At 41.8% G+C, this 14,357-nt stretch overlaps 1 protein-coding gene across 2 annotated transcripts in view; it reads left to right on the top strand.

Moving 5' to 3' along the window:
- The first annotated feature begins 1,024 nt into the window (after positions 1-1,024).
- Positions 1,025-14,357, top strand: part of GPBP1 (GC-rich promoter binding protein 1) — a 70,899-nt gene continuing 57,566 nt past the window's right edge. The window contains exons 1-2 of one of the 2 annotated variants that reach the window (XM_055331794.1): positions 1,025-1,201; positions 2,449-3,421. The gene's annotated coding sequence lies outside the window, so the exon portion shown is untranslated. The remainder of the gene's footprint in view (positions 1,202-2,448; positions 3,422-14,357) is intronic. The other variant, XM_055331795.1, reaches the window with a different exon arrangement.

Here is a 14,357-nt window from a genome sequence, read left to right as displayed (position 1 = left end):
AAAGCATCGCTATTTGAGAACCATGACTACCAGGAAATCCACTGAAAAACAAGCAAACAAAAAACCAAAACTGTGTGGGGTGCGCGGGCCAGGGACCCCGTGGAATAAGAATGCTCACCTCCTGCAGACTTAGCAGGAAGAAAAATGATCAGCACCATCACACCCAGCAGCCGTTTTTGGCTCAAAGGGAATCCGAGCTCAGCTCCCACCGAGTCGGTCTCCGCCCCGCAGCCCGGGCTCCCGTACGTGTCCTTTACGCCCGACACACTCGTATTTGCATAAGATGGTGGATCCCCTGCTTCAGGGCGCCAATTAGCCCGGCGCCCGCGCGGCCAGCGCTCCGCCCGCGCAGGGCTGCGCGCCGGCGAGCATGTGATCTGCCTTCCGCCCAGGCCCGAGCGCGGAGCCCGCGAGCCGAACGCGCCGCGGCTGCTGCGGGCGTCCAGGCAGGGATCCCTGCACGCCGCGGCACGCGCCACCCCGGCTCGCGCGGCTGCCGGCCTCCCGGCTCAGCCCGCCCCTCTCACCCGCCCGCAGGCCCCGCCATCCCAGGCTCCCGGCGGCTCCGGGCGGGGGAGGGGCGGGGGGAGGGGGCTCCTGAGGGAGCGGCGGGGAATTCCCCCTTCCACCGAACGTTCCCGATTGTTCACCGTCCTCACGTCAGCAGCAGGGGGTAATCCCCGACTCCAGCTGCTCCTGACGTCACTGCGCGGAGCCGCCGCCCCCCACGCGCCCCTGCCTCCGGGGCTTCCTCGACGCCCCGCCCCTAGACGTGGCCACGCCCTGTTCCCCTCCCCCACCCCGCCGCCCGACGTAGAGGGCGGAGCTTTTTCGGCCGGGGCGTGAGCGGTTGCTTGGGCCAGAAGGTTCTCTGGTGGAGGCGCTCCTCCTGCTGCCCCGCCCCGTAGGTTCGTTCGCACCGCTTCTTCCACTCCCTTTCTCCCTCCTCCTTTTCCTCGCCCCGCCTTTCCCCTCCCTTCTCCTCAACCCCTCTAGTTCCTTCCCCGCCTCGCCACCTTCCACGATCTCGCGAGACTTGACCCAGAACATTGCGGATCGGGTCGGCGCCATTTTGGGACTGAGACTGGTTGTGGGGGAGGGAAAAGCGGCAAAAGGGGATTATTCAAAGTACCGAAAACCTCCTCCCGGGATCGAGCGCAGCGGCACCCCCAGGCCAGGGGCACCTCTGGTGTGGCAGAAGGTAACGCCGTCCCCGGTGCTCCGCGCTGGAGTCTGGGGGACGAAGGGCGCCCCTGTCGGCGTCGGGGTTTGAGGGGGTCGGGAGCGGCGTTGGCGGCGCGAGGTGTGAGGCTGCCCGCGGACGCGGCGTGGGGGGTGGCGGAGAGCAGGGAGAGAGACGGCCGGCCGGCGCCGCGGCGCCCCTCCGGGTACCGACTCGGCCCCGGCGGAGTGGGGGCGGCGGCCGTGGGGAGGGGGTGGGCGGCTTAGGCTTGGCGGCTGGGGGCTGCTCGGCGGAGGCTGAGAGCGGGCCCGCCGCCCCCGGCCGGGTCTTCTCCCCCCGGCCTTCCGCACGCGCCCGCCTCCTGTGGCGCTCCTGCTCCTCTCCGCGGGCCGGGGGAGTCGAGGCCGAGTTGTGGCCTTCGGCGTTTCCTCAGCGCGCCCGCGCTCTCCGCCTCGCCGGGTCCGCGGCCGTGGCGGTGCCCCGGACTCGCCGCTGCCAGGTCCCCGGAGTCCTTTGGGGCCTGACGGGACCGCTTGTGTTTGCGGGGAGCGCCGCTCCTCCTGTGATGCCCGAGGACGGCGTGGCCCCTTCCGCCCCCTCAGTGTCGGGGGAAACCTGTTTTCTTAATTCGAGGAAGTCGGGGACCGACACCTTGACCCCACAGCCGCCCTCGGGAGCCGGGCACGTCTCCCCCTCAGGCGAACTGAAGCGACGTTCCTGCCCCACGTCTCACCTCCTTACTTTCTACCCTCAGTCGGGGAAAGGTCTCTCTCCTTTCAGGCGTTCTGCTTCAGAGAGAGCGTCTCTCTCTTCGTAGCCCCTTTTCTCTTAAGTTGCATTTGATGCTCCGTGGCCCCACACCTGCCTGTTCGATTTCTCTGGGCCCAGAGAATTGAAAATAGAGGTGGTCTTTTATAAGATTCTGGGCCAGTTTCATGGTTTTAAATCTTACTCGAAAACTATAGGAAGGTTTATATAATCTCCTTGTATTATATCCGCACCCCCTTCCCAGTTGAGCTCACTTCTGGTCTCGGTAATATCCTCTCCTACCTTTCCCTCTCCGTCTAACGTCTTTTTCATACAGCAGACTCTTTTGGGGGCGATTGCTTGGGCAAAGCTGCTTTTCAGACCCCAGTATAATTACATAGAAGTGAATTTCTCTCCAGAAGTTGACTCTTGGAGGTGGGGGGTTAATTTTTAGCTCAAAATTAAAATTCAATGTGTAATTTAAGGTTTGTTTGTTTTTTTGTGTGTGATTTTTACAGGTGATCGAATTACTCATATATGAAGATCATCTTCTAGGTTTTGTTAAAAGGCCCCGGATATTTGAAGTGGCCATTTTGGGATTACAATGTTTTTGGATAATTTTGCCCCAGAAGTTTACTAAAAGTGGCAAGAACCATCTCTGAAGTCAATTTGTAGTAGTGAACAATTCTACAAGCTACTTAAAGAGTCCCAGGCATTTCTTCAGTATTTTGGTTCAAACGGATTATATAACTGGTTAAATTATTTCAGCTGTTTTTTTTTTTGTTTTTTTTTCCCTCTTTCCCCCAACCCCCACCCCTCTCCTGTAGTTGTTCTTCAGCCAAAAACTGTAAGATATGTTTGATTTGTGTACTGAGTAGTTTCAGCAGTTTCAAATTACTGTTTAAATATTGCTGAAGTTTCATGGCAGTTTATTTTTACCTTTATTAAAAGTTTTAGGAAATTTTGACCTCAGCCCTTTTCATGTCACAATGGGACAACTCTTCTAAATGAAGCCATTGAAAGAATCCAGAGTTTTTTTCATTTTATCTTTTATTTACGTGGAAATTTAAGATGTTGCAGTTTTCCAGCAGCGTGGTAGTTTTGAGATAGCTGTATGTCTCTCTATGCTGATATTTAGGAATGCTCTTCAGATGTGAAATTTTCTTTTTGTTTTTGCTTTTTGGCTCATAAATTGGATATTTCATCTGGAGTGGATAAATACAACAGTGACAAGTACATGGAATAATAAAGAAGACTTTAAAATCTTAAATCCAAGGAACTTGGCTAATTCTGGAGATAGCCATATGAAAACTTTAAAACAGAAGTATGGGTAGCTGACTTGAAGTAACTCTATGTCAAATAGTCATAGGTTAAGTATCTTCAAAGAACTTGGATATTATTTCAGAGGATACAAAATAAAAAAACAAACTGGAAAACATAAAGATTACAGAGAAAAACCCAACACCTTCCTGTGCAGTCCTTTTGGAATTTGTAAGTATTACATGGTGAGCAAACAAATACTCATTTGTAAACTGTAATGAGAGTCAAGTTTATCCTATGTTGGAAGCCTTTCAGTTTCTTGGAATAATACTGCTTGGCTTCAGTTTCCTGGACGGGGTGAAGACTACCATTAAGTGGATTGAAATGCAAAAAGAGTTAAGAATATTTCAGATCAAACAGTCCCTATGTTACCTTTTTGGTGCTTCTGAAGTAAATGAAATCCCTGTGGTCATTATTCATCTTAATTTTTATAGCTTCACAGATTGGTAAAAAAGGAAAAAAACAAATATTTTATGTGTCCGGCTAGCCAGTTTATACTTTTTAAATGTGAGTTTAGGCTGCTTTCTAACGGGAGTTTAGTGTTGCAATTTATTTAGGTAGTTTAGAGTGAATTATAACATGGCTTGGTTTTTAAACCTGATGTTTCACAATAATTCATAATTCTTTTAAATAACTTGATATATTTTCTTTTTGGAAGATTATGCTGGCTTAAGTTTATAAACAAAGCTTGTTTAAGAAGTTGGAAGTAGGGGATCCCTGGGTGGCGCAGCGGTTTGGCGCCTGCCTTTGGCTCAGGGTGTGATCCTGGAGACCCGGGATCGAATCCCATATCGGGTTCCCGGTGCATGGAGCCTGCTTCTCCCTCTGCCTATGCCTCTGCCTCTCTCTCTCTCTGTCACTATCATAAATAAAAATTAAAAAAAAAAAAAAAAAAAAAAAAAAGAAGTTGGAAGTAGGGCCACCTGGGTGGCTCAGTGGTTGAGCGTCTGTGTGCCTTTGGCTCAGGTCATGATCCCAGTCCCGGGATCAGGTCCCCGCATCGGGCTCCTTGTGGGGAGCCTGCTTCTCCTTCTATGTCTCTGCCTTGTCTCTCTGTGTTTCTCATGAATAAAAAAAAGTTGGAAGTATTGCTGTAATAGAGGTCCTTTGACGAGTCAGAACTATATTTTAATAATTCTTACATTTTTCAGTATGGAATAATAGTGTTTTTAGTGACCATTAGTTATTATCTGGTTTTTCAGTGACTCCTAGGCATAGGAATGTTTGCTATTTAAAAACTCACTTAAATTTATTTTTTAGACCGTTACTATTAGTGAATATGTATGTGTAGCTAAAATTAGAATTTTTCATTTAATCAGCATTCTGAGGTAAAAGAATGTAGTTTTGAACATTTTGCCAAGATGGCTTTATAACTTGTCAGTTGCTCATTTGTTTCAAAAGAGACCTTTTTTTGCTGTGCTATTGAATTATTTCACTTAGAGCATAAGAGATAGTAGAGTCCCGAAGAATGGTATCCAAATAAAACTTTTCTGATCTAAAATTGAGATTAGAATTCAGTAATTCTGTTAAAATAGACTGGGTTGTTTGTGTTTTGTCTGTCAGAGCTGTGTGTAGTACTTCGAATTGAGGTTCCACCTTGATTTATATTAAAAAATGGTGGGACCATTCTCTGCCTTCTTGCTTCAGAGAATATGCTATTTTATGCATCTCTCAATGGGTTTTCAAGTTACTCTTCTAGGAATATGCATTTTAAATGTGATTAAAAAGTTGAAGTGGAAATGATCTTTTTTCACTGAAAGGAACATTATTTGATTATTTTCCTTTAAATTATTCCTCTTGATCATTACCCAGAGCTGTGGTATCAGGATAAAGATAATTCCAGAAACAGAGTTTTTAAGAATTAACTTTATAATCTTTGAATAGCTTAACATTGGTGAACTTTGCTTACGGCAATTGCTCGAGGACAGAGTTACTTACTTGAATGTCTTGATAAATATGTTCTTGGCATCAAAACAGATAGCAATGGTAATTGAAACAATTGCTGGGCTGCTTCTCCCCACCCCTCACCTCTTTTTCTCTTCTCTACTCCATTTTTTAAAATCTCCTGTGGTTAGACTACAGGTCTAAAAATTATAACCATAGTAATTAACATTTGTAGGTGATTACTGTGTCACTTACTTTGCTGTGGACTTTACATTGTATACTTTAGTTTTTAGAATAATTCTGTGAAGAAAGTGGTCTTAACTAAGTTGTATAGGTGAGAAAATTTAAGATTTTGGGAGATTGAGACTGGGAGAAAGTAACTTGGTTAGGATGTAGATTAGATTAGGAATCTTGGGCTCCATATTCTTTTATTTTTTTATTTTTTTAAAGATTTTTATTCATGAAAGAGAGAGAGAAGCAGGCTCCTCTCGGGGAGCCCAGTGCAGGCAGGACTCGATCCAATCGTGGACCCCAAGATCATGCCCTGAGCTGAAGGCAGATGCTCAACTGCTGAGCCACCCAGGTGTCCCATTGGGCTCCATATTAATCACTATGCTATACTACTTTCTTGTGAATTGTACTTCATTAATTCATTCTATTTGACATTATCTCTGGTATTTTTGTTTTTTCATCTCATGCACTGTTTCTCTTTGATTAGTACTCATTACTAGTGGAACTTGGAGTTAAGCTAAAAGTAGAAGGTATTATTGGTGTTGCTATTTGTTAGTAACTTATCTGGTAGAATTTAGCTAAAATTAAAGTGTAGTTGCAGGTCATATTCCTGTCTTATACACCCACATCCTCTTTGCACACATATGAAGCTAAATGCATGTTAGCTTTGATTTATAGGTCCATAGATTTATTTTGTGCTTAAAGTTCCTGACACTTGAGAATGGAGGAAGGGGAGGAATAGTAAGGAAGTAACAGTAGTGAGCAGAAGAAAGAAAAAACGAAATTTAGAGAGGTACACCGGAAATAGGGATGGGAACTTCTACTCTGAGAGTGAAGTTAGCAGGTGAGGATACAATCTAAACAGGCCAGATAATGACTTGGATATAACTAACTTTTTTGTTGTTGTTGTTTTATTTTTGGCAAAAATGTTTAGATAGCAATTTTGATCCAGGTTAGAAATGTCTGGGAGTTAGGAGATTTTGGTTTAGGGTTTGGAAGATCTAAAAAAGGGCTTAGTGACCCTTGTGTATTTACCCAACATCTTTGGTGTTAGCATTCCATAAAACTAATGGAAATAATTTTATATGAAGGCTTTATGTTAATTGTGAAGTGTAATTAATACATGGGTAACATTTTATTCTAACTTCCAGTATTTTAAGATTCTGATTAATAGATGTCAAATCAGTATTTGTCATAGTCTGAAGTGGTTTCTCCTCTTGTTTCTGTTAATGGCATCACCCGAAACCCATTCATGCTCTGCCCCTCCCCATTTCCAGTTTATTTATTATCTAGCTTGGTCCTTCACTAAGAACGTAAACAACTCATCTCTGCCTTTTAGCTGCTTTCTTTTTTTCTCCATAGTCTCTTATGTGGCCAGAAATCTAAAGTACAATGGTTTTGTTACTTTAGCAGCCCATACTTAGGGTGGTAGATTTGGCATGTTTAGGGGGACCAGGTTGAAAAGAGATGTATTCCTTGTCCCCTTCTCCCTCTTTTTAAATGTTTTATATGTCAGGGTTTCCTAAGGGTTTTTTGTTTTATTTTGTTTTGGCTACGTAGGTGGGTGTGGGAAACAGTGGTTTGAGAATTCTCTAAAATAGGTCATTTTGGGGATGCTTAAATATTTTTCTGGGGAACGGGTCCATTACTTTGAACAGGAACCTCATGAGAAACAATGTTAGTATTACTGATAAAACTTTTGTGGTTGGATGTTTTTCGGTTTTACCTGCTTGCTTTTCCCCTTTTTTGTTAGCTGCCACACCCAGCAGAATAGTTACAAGGGCTTTTGCTCTATATCCTTTCAAGTAATTGCTTGCTTCTGCATCTTTTTATACAAGGTATCCTACTCATTTTCTTGTTCTTGAGTCATCTTTCTGTTCACAGTTTGGTGAGTGCCATGTTTTGGTGTTTCATTTTCTGCCCTTAAATTCAGTTTATAGATTATATTTTTTGAAACCTTTTAAAAAGTTTCTGTACTTATTTTTAGTTAGAAAAAGTTTTAAAATTGTTAAATATGTACTGTTTCCTTTAAAACTCAGAACTTGCAAATACACTTTAAGAAATTCTTAAACTGAGGGGTGCCTGAGTGGCAGTTGATAATGTGTCTGACTCTTGATCTTACCTTAGGTGTGGTGGATTTTGTTTTGTTTTTATTTTTATTTTTTTGGAGAGGGAGGGGAGAGCGGAGGGGCAGAGGTGGAGAGACACTTCAAAGCAAGCTCCACGCTGAGTTCCATTTCACAACCCTGAGATGTTGCCCTGAGCTGAAATGAGTCTGCCTAACTCGATGAGCCACCTAGGTACCCCTCAGCTCAGGTCTTAATCTCAGGGTGGTGAGTTCAAGCTCTGTGTTGGGCTCTACGTTGGGCATGGAGCCTACTTAAAAAAAATTTACTAAACTGAAAAAAAATATTTTTTAAGATTTTATTTATTTATTTATTCATGAGAGAGAGAGAGAGGCATAGACACAGGTAGAGGGAGAAGCAGGCTCCATGCAGGGAGCCCGACATGGGACTTGATCCCCGGTCTCCAGGATCAGGGCCCAGGCCAAAGGCTCACTCAGCGCTAAACCGCTGAGCCACCAGGGCTGCTCCCTGCCCCCAAAAAACTCTTAAACTGAGAAATTGTCAGGAAGTTCTCTTTATCTTTACATATGCATTGTAATAAATTAGTTTCCAGTGAGTACAAATATTTTCTTAATGAATACGTTTAAAAAAATAATTGTTATCTCACATGATACCTGTGGTTCAGAAGTTTGGCAACAGTTTACCTAAGTGGTTCTGGCTCCCTCTAGGGCTTTCATAAAATCTCCAATAAGGTTACCAGGGCTATAGATATTGTTTGGGGCTAGAGGATCCTTTTCGAGATGGTGTACTCGTTGGTCTCTCAGCCTTTGATGCTGGCTGTTGTCTGGAGGACTCTCTTTCTTACTGTATGTGGATCTCCTTCGAGTTCCTTGAGTTGTGTTTTTTTTTTTTTTAAAGTAATGTCTACATTTATCTTGGGACTCCAAGTCACATTCACTGAGCCAGCCAGGCACCCCTCCTCGAGTTTCTTTAAAACATGGCAACTGCAGCTCCTAAGGCAAGTGATCTGATAGGTAGAATATCTTTTATGACCTATTCCAGGAGTCATTTCTGCCACATTCTTTCTGTTACAAGCAATTCATGAAGTCCAGCCTGAAACCAAGGGAGTATAGTTAGGTTTCATCTTTTCTCAAAAGAATTTGTGGACATTTTACAGAACCACAGTAGGAGGTAATTGTTCACAACCAGTAGTTGTCAACATAATTAGAATTAGCCAGTCTTCACAATTAGTAGGTTGGGCTGTTACAACTTTAGAGAAGAAAGTGTATTCTAAGTTTATATAAATATAGGAGATTTAAATCTTTATACTTTTATAGCCACAGTCTGAGCTTTGGAGGTAAGGTTTTTTTCCTCTCCTTTCCTGCTAACCTTTCAGTCAGTAGAATGAGAGAATTTTTTTTTATCATGGTAAAAAATCCCAAAATTTACCATTTTAGCCATTTTTGAGTACATATTTAAGTGGCATTGAGTACATTCACATTGTTGTGCATTCATCACCACCTTCCATCTCCAAAACTTTTTTTCATCTTCCCAAACTGAAATTATCTGTACCCATTAAACATTAACTTCGCATTCCTCTCTCCCTCACCCCTGGCAGTCACCATTCTACTTTGTATTTCTGTGAGTTAGACTATTGTAGGTACTTGGCATAAGTGGAATTGTGCAGTATTTGTTGTTTTGTAACTGGTTTATTTCACCTTGCATACTGTCCTCCATGTTCATCCATGTTGTAGCATATAGTAGAATCAAATTCCTTCCTTTTTAAGAGAAAAGAATAATCCATTTTATGTATCGTATGTTTATTCACTTATCTGTAAATCGACATTTTGGTTTCTACTTTTGATAGTATGAATAATGCTGCAGTGAACATGGGTGTACATATAACTTGTTTGAATCCCTGCCTTTTTTTTTTTTTTTTAATTCCTGCTTTTAATTCTTTTGGTTACATACTGGAAGTGGAATTGCTGGTTCATAAGGTAATTCTCTTTTTCCTACCAGCAGTGCACATGGATGGGTTCCACTTGATCCATATTCTTTCCAACATTATTTGTTGTCGATGTTTTTAGTAATAGCCATCCTAATGGTTGTGAAGTGGGATCTCATTGTGTTTTTTTTTTTTTTTTTTTTTTTTTTAAGATTGTTGATGATAGAGAGAGGCAGAGACACAGACACAGGAGGAGGGAGAAGCAGGCCCCTTGCCGGGAGCCTGACGGTGGGACTCACTGGGGGGACTCGCTCGGGGGACTCCGGGGGACTCCAGGATCGGGCCCTGGGCCAAAGGCAGGCGCTAAACCGCTGAGCCACCCAGAGATACCCTCATTGTGGTTTTGATTTGCATTTCTCTAATGATTACTGATAACTTCTCATTTGCTTATTGACCATTTATATCTTTTTGAAGATGTGTATTTAAATCTTTTGCTCATTTTAAAATTTGAGTTGTAGGAGTTCTTTTTGTATTCTGGAAATCAACACCTCTCAGGAGGACTAGATTTTGATAGCTACTGTTTATCAATGCTTACCATGTTGCAGGCTGTTCTGTGCCTTTTAACTTGAAGTGAATTAACTAAAGCTCATGGATGGTGTGGGTGGGAATGTCTTACTGTTCTTATTTTACAAATGAGAAAATGAAAGCACAGAGATTTAAGTCACCAAAGTCACACAACCAGTAAGTGATATTTCTGAACCTACACATTATGTATATCTAGAGCCTAGACTTCAGACTCTGATGGCTCATAGTTAAAGTTTTTAAGGTGATAATATGAGGAAAGTAGAAGTACTACCGTTTCAAGAATGAGAAGATATATTAGCCAGCCACTAACTTTTCTTAGTGAGATAGTTAAGACTTTTTTTATAATATACCCTTAACATGGGTTTATTCTCATTTAGAAGTATATTACTTTTGTATCACTTCACAATTAATGTTTACAGTATTTTAGATTAGAAAGTGCTTTTCCCAGTTACTACATGAAATAAGTGCTATTTCCATTGAATGATTTAAGAAACTTTGAGATTAATTTACATAAGATCATCAGTAAGTGACAAAGTTAGGATTTGAATTCTGCTCTAAATTCTTCTGTTACAGTGGATTTTCTTAGTGTTCTAAGTAGATTTTACTCTGGAGCAGCGCTGTCCAGTAGAACTTTGAGGGAAGCATTCTTTGCATGGTTAAGTATGGTAATCGCTCGACATAGGACATTATTTGAAGTGTGGATACTGTAGAGGAGGAACTGTATTTTATTTTTATTTATTTATTTTAAAGATTTTATTTATTCATGACAGACACACACAGAGAGAGAGAGAGAGAGAGAGAGGCAGAGACACAGGCAGAGGGAGAAGCAGGCCCCATGCAGGGAGCCTGAAGCAGGACTCTGTCCTGGGTCTCCAGGGTCATGCCCTGGGTGGAAGGCGGCGCTAAACCACTGAGCCACCCAGGCTGCCCTATTTTACCCGTTTAAAAAAGATGAGATTGTCTTGTTGAATTGTAAGAATTATTTATATATATTGGGTACATGTATATGAGACATGTTTTGTACATAATTTCTCCTCGTCTGTGGTTTGCCATCATTTTCTTAATAGTGTGTTTTGAAGAACAGGCATTTTAAATGTGGAAGTAAGATTGCTGTGTGCTCTTTTGTGTCCTAAGAAATCTTTCTCTGCCAAGGTCACAGGATCTCCTGTTTTCCAATAGAAATTTTGTAGTTTAGCTTATTCTTTTAGGTCTGTGATGCATTTTGAGTGATTTTTTTGCATGCCATGTGAGCAAAGGGTTGAGGTTCTTTTTTCCCTTTTTTTTTTTTTTAATTTGTAGATGATGTCCAGTTGTCCCAGTACCATTTGTTGAGAAGGCTTTGTTTCCCATTGAGTCGCTTTGTATAACTGTTGAAAATCAGTTTCCCATATGTGTGGAACTACTGGTATGCTTGTCATTGATATATATGTGTGTGTGTATATATATATATATATATATATATATATATATATATTATTTTTTTTTTTAAGATTTATTTAATCATGAGAGACACACAGAGGCAGAGACAAAGGCAGAGGGAGAAGCAGGCTCCTCGCAGGGAGCCTGATGTGGGACTGTATCCTGGAATCCAGGATCATGCCCTGAGCCAAAGGCAGACACTCAGCTGCTGAGCCACCCAGGCGTCCCTCTGCTTTATTTTAAAGTCTTGTTGGCATCTTTTGTTTTCTAAAATCTTTTATAGGAAATGTGGACGAAAAGGAGAAATTGTGTGAAGTCAGACCTGTTGCAAAATAATGCCATCTTGAATTGATAGAGCAATCTTTTGCGTGATTTGAAATGTTAGGTATTATCTAATTTATACTTGAATATACTTTAAAGTAAATGACAATATTTCTATTTTGGAAATGAGAAAGGAGGGCACAAACTATCAACTTACTGACTTTAAAACATTGATTCCCCAGTGTTTCTGGGGTTTCTTGAGTGTTAGTCTGCTAGAGAAGATGTTCATTGCCTCAGAAGAGGTTTTAGTGCCTACTGTATGCCTGCTGTTTCCTTTGCACTGAGCATTAATTTAGTAGCAAGGCAAAAATGTAAGATCCCTGAACTCCTCCAGTTGGGTCTGCTCTGAAGCTCTGTGAATGCAGAGTAAATAGAATCCTTAAATTTGAATTTTGGTTTCATCCCTTCTAGTAAATAATAGCTATTTGATGATGGCCAGGGCAGCGTTTATAAGACTCTTAATTCCTGCCCTAATAAAACTGGTTCTTTTCCTGCTTCACAAGGTTATCATTAGACTCAAGTAAAATATAATGAGTGCTGAATGCTTTGAAATTGTAAAATGATACAGACTTTATTTAGCAGTACTGTTATGGCTGCATCATGTAGATAGTGATTGAAGGCCATTATCAACTAGGAGGGAGAAGACTGGATGGGGAGCAGAGATAAACTGAAAAGACAGAACTAAACAGAAACCAGGTATACTTATTTATTTATTTTTAAATTTCATTTATTTATTCATAGACACACACACACACACACACATACACACACACACACACACACACAGAGGCAGAGACACAGAGGGAGAAGCGGGCTCCATGCAGGGAGCCCGATGTGTGGGACTTGATCCTGGGTCTCTAGGATCACGCCCCGGGCTGCAGGTGGCGCTAAACCGCTGCGCCACTGGGGCTGCCCTACTTATTTATTTTTATTAAAGATTTTATTTATTTACTCATGATAGGCATAGAGAGAGACAGACAGACACACACACACACAGAGAGAGAGAGAGAGAGGCAGAGACACACACACAGGGAGAAGCAGGCTCCATGCCGGGAGCCTGATGCGGGACTCCAGGATCCCGCCCTGGGCCAAAGGCAGGCGCTAAACCGCTGAGCCACCCAGGGATCCCCTACTTATTTATTTTTAAGAGAGATTTTATTTGAGAAAACCAGGGAGAAGGAGAGGCAGAGGGAGAAGCAGATGCCCCTGCTGAGCAGGACCTTGGGATGGCAGCCTACTTTTTTTTTTTTTTTTTAAGATTTTATTTATTCATGAGAGAGAGAGGCAGAGATACAGGCAGAGAGAAAAGCAGGCTCCATGCAGGGAGCCCGATGTGGGGACTCATCCAGGGACTCCAGGATCACTCCCTGGGTCGAAGGCAGATGCTCAACTGCTGAGCCACCCAGGCACCCCAAACCCAGGTACATTTAGATTGCATTTTGTAGCATGTTTAAAATTGATGTAAACATAATGCATTACATTCTTCTGAGGCAATATTTGTGTAACCTGGGATATAATACCATAGTTTATGGTATGCATTTGAGCTCAAATCTATATCTGTAATCCAGATCTCTTACTCATATTCTACTCTTGTAATTTAATATTCTACTCTTGTAGTTTAACTGCATTCTTGAGCTCTCTACTTAGTTTACAAATTTGATATGTTCAAAACTGCACTCTTGAGTCCTTTTTAGCTCCATACTTTCTCCATTCTTTTCTAGTTCAATAAATGGATGTACAGTCCATCTAGTCAACCTAAAAAACTTGGAAATAACCTTTGATTTCTGCTTTTCCTCTTGTCTAATAATTTAGCAAATCTGTTTGAAGTAAGTACTTTTTTATTCCACTGCTATTGGACTTGTCCAAGCCCCACCATCTCTGTAACCTGAACTATTGCTGTAGTCTTGTAACTTTGTTCCTCTGCTCTTCTTGCCCCTCTGTAGTTTATTATTCACAGAGCAGGGTGTTCCCACTGGACCTAAGAATAACATGCAGACTATAGCCTTTAAGAATTACTTGTTCCCTTCATTTTTCTGCAGTCTTCCTAAACCATTTGCCTTTGGCCCTCTTCTTTCTCTTTCTTGAACACACCATGCATTTTCCTTCCTGTCTTGGGGCTGTTATGCTTGCTCTTTCTTCTGTTTTCCCTTGTTAGCTCAATTTTAGTTTATGTGTTACATTCTAGGTAACCCTCTAATCATTTTATGTAAAGTGGGCAACCCTGCTTCCTATATACCCTTTGGATTCTCTTGTTTATTCTAAGTACTTCTTTCAAAGTACAGTCTCTTAATTATTTGGTTTACTTTCACTCATATTTATATACTCTTCTGAGGGTGGGGGACCTTGTCTCATTTATTTGTTATATTAGTAGTTACCTGCAGAGTAAAAGAATGAATATCTTAGATGATTTAGGTTAATGAATGTTTCTCCCCAGAATTGAGTATGTGCAGGTGGGATTTTTATTATAGAACTGCAGTTTAACTGTTTGGGGACTAGGAAAAATTTATTAGGGGATTATTATTATTATTATTTTAAATAATAAATTTATTTTTATTGGTCTTTAGGGGATTATTTATAACTTGGTTTGTTAGATTATTTAAAAGTTGTTTTATCTGCCTAGATTTAAATAATTTGTTACCTGAGCTTCTAATCTACT

This window comes from Nyctereutes procyonoides, unplaced genomic scaffold (genome assembly GCF_905146905.1).
Source record: "Nyctereutes procyonoides isolate TBG_1078 unplaced genomic scaffold, NYPRO_anot_genome, whole genome shotgun sequence".
NCBI lineage: Eukaryota > Metazoa > Chordata > Mammalia > Carnivora > Canidae > Nyctereutes > Nyctereutes procyonoides.
This window is presented reverse-complemented; position numbering and strand designations above follow the sequence as displayed.